The following is a 7,134-nucleotide window of genomic DNA, read 5'->3' on the forward strand; positions in this document are numbered from 1 at the left end:
TAAGACAGAATTCCACTTACAGCTAGTTTCATATATTTTCCATAAATATATAACAATATTTATAAACTTTGTTAGAGTATTTAATACCCTTGGGTAATGAAATCATATACTGTAAATTCTACCTATTCAGTGAAATACGTGTTTATAAATCTAAAATCTTATATTTTTATATTATTTTTTTTATCTAAAGTAAAATCAATAAATCTAAATTTATGAGAAAGACACATAACATCTGAGATACACTTTATTGGCATAATACAATAATAATCCAAGGATCATTTTATACTTAAAAATAGTGTAATAAAAAGCATTAAGTTTTATTATCGCTATCCTGTATGAGAGATTAAAACATAGCTATATAATTTCATCAGATCAGGGTAGAGTCTTAGGTTAAAATGACAAATATTTATATTTACATGCACGCTGATATCAAATTGTCAGTTTTATCTCTATGCTACTTAACCATCCCTTAAGTTATATTGCGTATGAGAGGAATAATTATAGGGCAGAGCGGAGCACAAATGTCCAATATGACTTCTAACAATTCTAATGTGAAAATCATACAAACTGTATCACAAAAATAACACATGAAACAAACAACTATCTTATCCAGTAAAATTCGCAGCTGATTGATTATTGTACAAAAATATTAATTAAAAATTTGTCGCCTAGTCCTTGTCACCCCTTTGGCGAGATCAAAAAAACAGCCAGGGTACAAAAAATAAACCATTTTATGTTAAATTTCAAAGAGGTTTTACGAATAGCTACAATATTCAATCAGTGAGATCTAGTTTAATTATTAGGCTGAAAAACAAAATTGACAATTACAATTCAAATATAAAAATAAATATAACTAGCTGTAAGTGGAATTCTGTCTTAAGGCAATTTGGGCATCGTGCCTTGAGGCAAATTGCTGGAACTTCCCGTACCGCAATTCAAAATTCGAAATTTGAATCTTTTAAAAGAGTTTCGAACCATATTGAACCATATTCGGAACCATATTCGAACCATCATGTGCAAAAACATACAGTGTTGAAATAAAAACGTAATTTCTGAAATATATTATAATTAATTAATAATATATTATATATATTATATATTAATTATTAATATACAATAATTAAATAATACAATAATCAAATAATTCAAAAAAATATTTTAACATTAGCATTTCCCAATTAATAAATTTCAACAAATGAGACTGATTATATTTTAATTAAAATGTGACTATAAATACTTAATTATTTTTTATTTGTCAAATTTTACTTAAAATTTAAAATGTTTACTATAATTTTCATGAAGTACAAAGAAAATGGAAAATAAATAGAATTATATATACTGCGGAATATTGAAAACTATTCGTATTTATACTGAAATTTTATTTTATTTATATTTTTTATATTTATCTAAATTGAGGCAGTATTGTTCAGTGACTAAAATAGTATTGTCAATAGAATAAATAAAAACATAGCTGCCAATTGAACTTTAGAAGTCGAAAACAAATGTTGAACTTAATCATATTTTATTTGAAATAATATTTTGTTTAAAGTATATTAGAACAGAATTAAAATAAAAATCTCAATTATTTTCGATACACAAAAAAAATTTTTTTTAAAAAAAAAAAAAAAAATTTGAAACGAATTTTTTTTTTCCCAAAATCGATTATTTTGTTAAAACAAACAGAAAGTTCTTTGAATCATTCAAATCGGACGCTTAGTTCTTTCAAAAACTGCCAATTTTTTGCACATTTAGCTCTGTATCTTCGAAATTATTAGGCCTGCCTTTGCCAAAAACTAATAACCACTTCTCCCAATTATTACTAATTGAATGTTTTTTAGATCATTCAAATCGGACGCTCCGTTCTCTCAAAAACTCCGTATCTTCGAAACGGCTGGACCTGCCTTTGCCAAAAACTAATCAGCTCTTTTCCTTATCAATAGGAATCGAATGTTTTTTGAATCATTCAAATCGGTTAATCCGTGCGCCCGGAAACGTGACTGGAAATTTGTATCCACACATACATACACACACACACACACACACACACACACACATCCATTTTTTCTGAGGTATGCCAAAATGTTCAGAAACCTTCAAAACGTCGAGAAATGTGAAAATTTTCAATTTCGATTTTCGGCCCATTACAATAACTTACCCTACGGGAAGTTAATAAACACAAATATCATCACTTACTACTACCAAAAATATTGCTTTTGTAGGTAATTTTGTTTAATTTATTATAATCTGACATGTAGTTTATTAAAATACATTTATTTCAAATAAGATAATTACAAGTTCTATTTGGAAATTACATAGGCACATTTTTTACAATGACTACACTCCATACCTTTGTCAGGAGGTATAGTTGTGAGAGTTGAGAGTTAAAATTACGTTTTTTTAGTTATTTTAGTTTTTGCTTTACTCTTTTCTTATTGTTTTTATTTTAGCAGCGTAAAGATTTAAGTGGTACCTTATATCTCAATCACATATAAACTATTTTAGAACATATATAAGAAAACCGTAAAATATAAATTAAAAATAACAATATCAAAATCTAACAAAAAATAGAGATGATTATCTCTGTTTCTTAATTATTATTATAAAAATATAAATGGGTACATGATTTATTCGAATTACATGCCACAAATTAATAAATATATCTATAGGATTTCGATTTTAAAAGTATAAATCTTCTGAATCATTTATAATGCTTTATATGCGTTCTAACTTTACTTAAACTCATTTGAATTTAAGAAATTACGATTACAATTAAATATATTTGACAAAACTGAAATTATGAAAAAATAAGCTTTTTTAATTAATTATTAAAATGACTCATAATGAAAATCAATTTTCAAGAACTAATCAAGCTTGACATCATTCACAAAAATTTTCTTTCGTTTATTCTAGCATCAATTTCCACACGTGATTTTAGCGCTTTTTATGTCTGGTTCTATATAAAAAATCGTTGCATACAAATTTATTCAAAATAAGCAAACTCGTTCATTCATTCGTTTATTTATCTATATCATCGCATAAATGTTTTATTTAAATGAATCGTTCGTTATAAGGCCGAAGCCTGTACATCAAAAATTGGTCATGTATGTATATATAGATACATATTTAGTCAGACAGCTTAAATACAGTTTTTAATATTCAATTTCTAGATTTATTAAAAAGATAAGTTTATATATTTATTCGACGATTTTTATAAGAAATTACTATTTGGGTTTCAGAAAGTTGGAGTATAACAGTAATATTTTTTTGTAATTACTCTGATTAAAATTATAAATTTATTTCGCTATTTTTTCAGGCGTATATTCAGGAAATACAATTTATTGCAAAAACAATTTAAAATTTTAATGATTTATTCTAGATTTTTTATAAAGAATTTATTATCTATTAGTTATATAAAATTTATAGTTATTATAAAATAACGTGCTGAACTCGAAATTATTATAATATATTTGCGATGCTCAACGTGCAATTTCATTTAGTATGCTCTTGCTTGGAATTATTATCCTGGTATTAATTTCTTACTAGCTTCCCTACTATTTCTATTCATATATGCGATTTTTTTTCAAGCGTACCCGCACTGACGAGCTCGTTATTATGCAAAAACAACATTGATTCTCAATTGCAATCAACATTATTTTTCAGAGTTATTATTTGTGACCGCAACGTCGAAACAATGAAAACGATGAAAATAAAAGCTAGTGATTCGTTTTTTCATTGAATTCCTAATAATACGTTATGAGTTTTCGTCCATAAAAATATATGATAAAGTAATACATTTTATAGGTTATGAATTATTACAAATATTTGTGTAATACATATGATGTCACATATGTTTTATGTTCTTCTGCTCGATATGCAAATAGGTGATTTCTATGTTGGTATATATTGTATTTTACTTGAATATAGTCTATTATACTAATAATTGGGTTCTAGGCAATATTTTAATTAAATAATTTATTAAATATTTATATTGCCTTAAAAAATTATTTTAATTAGTGGGGCGCATGGCATCGTGTTTTAAGGCAAATTGCTGGAACTTCCCGTACCGTAACTAAATGTTCGAGGAATATTAAATGTTTTCGAACAGATTGTTATAAATTCTGTAATATCGTTAAATATTTATAAGAATTATATAAACTGAATTGCAAAGTTGAAATTATTTGTTTGAAGTATATTAGAACTTTAGTCAGAATTAAGAATAAAATCTGAATTATTTTAGATATACAAAAAATAAAAAAAAAATGGAAAAAAAATACGAAACAATTTTTTCTCCAAAATCAATTATTTTGTTAAAACAAGCAGAAAGTTCTCTTCATCATTTAAATTGAACGTTAAATTCTCTCAAAAACTGCGATTTTTTGCACATTTAGCTTTGTATCCTCGAAACAACTGGTCCTGCCTTTGCCAAAATCTAATAACCACTTCTCCCAATCATTACTAATTGAATGTTTTTTAGTTGATTCAAATCCGATGCTTCGTTCTCTCAAAAACTTGATTTCTATTTTCTGTACTCTTTGCTCTTCATCTCCGTAACTGCTGGACCTGCCTTTGCTAAAAACTAATCGGCACATCTCCCTATCAACAGAAATCGAATGTTTTTTGAACCATTCAAATCGGTTGATCCGTGCGCCCGAAAATGTGAACGAAAAAATGCGGATACACAAAACACACACACATAAACACATACATTTTTTCTGAGGTATGCCAAAATGTTCAGAAACCTTCAAAACGTCAAGAAATGCAAAAATTTTCAATTTCGATTTTTGGACGATTACAATAACTTACCCTACGGGAAGTTAAAAAAATCATTGCATCTATAATTAGTACGAATAAAATATATAATGTCTTCTATTATATAATATAATGTTTTATTATAAATCAACGTAAATTACAATTATTGTCACAATACAATTACAATATATAGTCCCTTCTGTAACACAATTTACATATGATCACATTATATTTTTTATCAATTGTTCCTTTTTAGATCGCCCAGAATTCTATAATATTGCACATACATTCAAAGCTTAACTTTATTAAACTTTCATTTATTTTGCAAATAACACTGAAAAATTTATGCATTACATAATTATTGAAATGCACTATAGATAAAATATAGATTGTGATTTATATTATTTTTAAAATTATTTATTACATTTATAAAAATAAATTCCTAATTTCACACATTGCCATGATTCATTTAAAACTTCAACAACTATGTTTTTACGAACTAAAAGTTCAATTACTCTGCCAAAACGATGACAAAAGGTACATTTGCAAACGAAGCGCAAACTGCGCTCCACAATGGCGTTGGTTTCGTAGCCTAAGGTTGAAAATTTACATAGATGATAAAACTTAAATAAGATTATATAGGAACGCTACCGAAACCGAGTCGGGAGCCAACTCATACTCATCACGGTGATAAATATACATCATATATACGTGCATGTCCTCGGGCTGATTAATCTGCTGCAGCAATTCAAATCGACCCCAGTCGGAACTGAATCTTGTTTAAAATTACAGATTAAACTATCACGCTGCGGTTTTATTATATTTATGTTGTATATTTATTGAATTTTATAACATTTTTTTAAATTTTCAATGTAAACTATAAATTTTATACGCTTAGTTATAATTATTTTACTATTCTATTGTGTATCGACCGATTTTAATTATTCAAAAACCATTTAATTCCCATTGATAGAGAGACGTACTGATTAGTTTTTGGCAAAGACAGAATCAGTCGTTTGGGGATATGGACAAACAAGTGCATAACATGGAAATTTGGTTTTAGCGAAAACGCGGCACCCGATTAGAATGATTTAAAAAAACAGTTCGTATTGTCGGGGAGTGAGCTGATTAGTTTTTTGCAAAGGCAGTTCGAGTCGTTTTAGAGATACGAAGCATAAAGTGCAATCAATTGCTGTTTGCACGATTATGGATGCACTGATCAACCGGTTTAAATGATTCAAAAAGCGCTCGATTCTTATTGATAGTCAAACGTACTGATGAGTTTTTTGGCAGATACAGGACCAGTCGTTTTGAAAATATGGACCAATAAAAGCAGAACATGAAATGAATTGACGGGGAGACGAGCTGTTTAGTTGTTTGCAAAAGCAGTTCCAGTCATTTTAGAGATACGGAGCTAAACAATAGCGGTTTCTGAAAGAACGAAGTATCCGATAAGAATGATTTCAGAATCATTCGATTGGTATTGACGAGGAGATGTGCTGATTAATTTTTTTTCGAAGGCTGTTCAAGTTGTTTCAGTTATACGGAGCAAATGTGAAAAAATATCAGTTATTGAGAGAACGTATCATCTGTTTAAAAAAAACATTATGTTTGGTTATGTTGACAGTATAAACAGTCTTTTTGAGAAAGGCGAAATTTTTTCAATAATTTTTTTTCCCATTTTTTTTTAACTTCCCGTAACGGTAAGCTATAGTAATCGCAAAAAAATCGAAAATGAAAATGTTTGCATATCTTTACGCTTCATAGGTTTTTGAACATTTTGGCAAACCTCAGAAAAAATGGATGTATGCTATTTTTGGATACAATTTTTGTCCATAAATTTGTAATTACTAATTAGCTTAAAGTGAGGTCCAACCGTTTTGAAGATACTGGGCAAAAAGTGCCGAAAATGGTAATTAAATTTTTGAGAACGATTTGAATGATTCAAAAAACATTTTATTTGCATTGACAAAATAAAAAATTGATCAAATGTTTGGAAAGGCAGATCTAGCGGTTTCGGAGATCCAATATAAAAAGTAACCATTTTTAGCCATTTAGCGGCTAAAAAGGATCATTAGATATATGCATATCAAATTATAAGATATATTAAGAGTCTTTAATAACAAAAATAACAAAAAAATAATTTGATTACATTTTTATGGAATCCGTACTAATGCTTATCCGTTAGTATGCGACACGACGATTCCGCGCTTTGATATAAGAATATTTTCAAAATTTTCTAATATTCTCAAAAATATAATTTCTTTCAAAGTTTAAAAAAATGTTTTTTTTTTAATTTAAATTTAATTTTTGGTTTGGGAACTTCCAGCAATTTGCCTTAAAGCACGATGCCATGCACAACTAGTTTATTTTAAATATTGAAAA

This window comes from Ctenocephalides felis, unplaced genomic scaffold (assembly GCF_003426905.1).
Source record: "Ctenocephalides felis isolate EL2017-DRISC unplaced genomic scaffold, ASM342690v1 CF-g0.4_SCAFFOLD_00845, whole genome shotgun sequence".
NCBI lineage: Eukaryota > Metazoa > Arthropoda > Insecta > Siphonaptera > Pulicidae > Ctenocephalides > Ctenocephalides felis.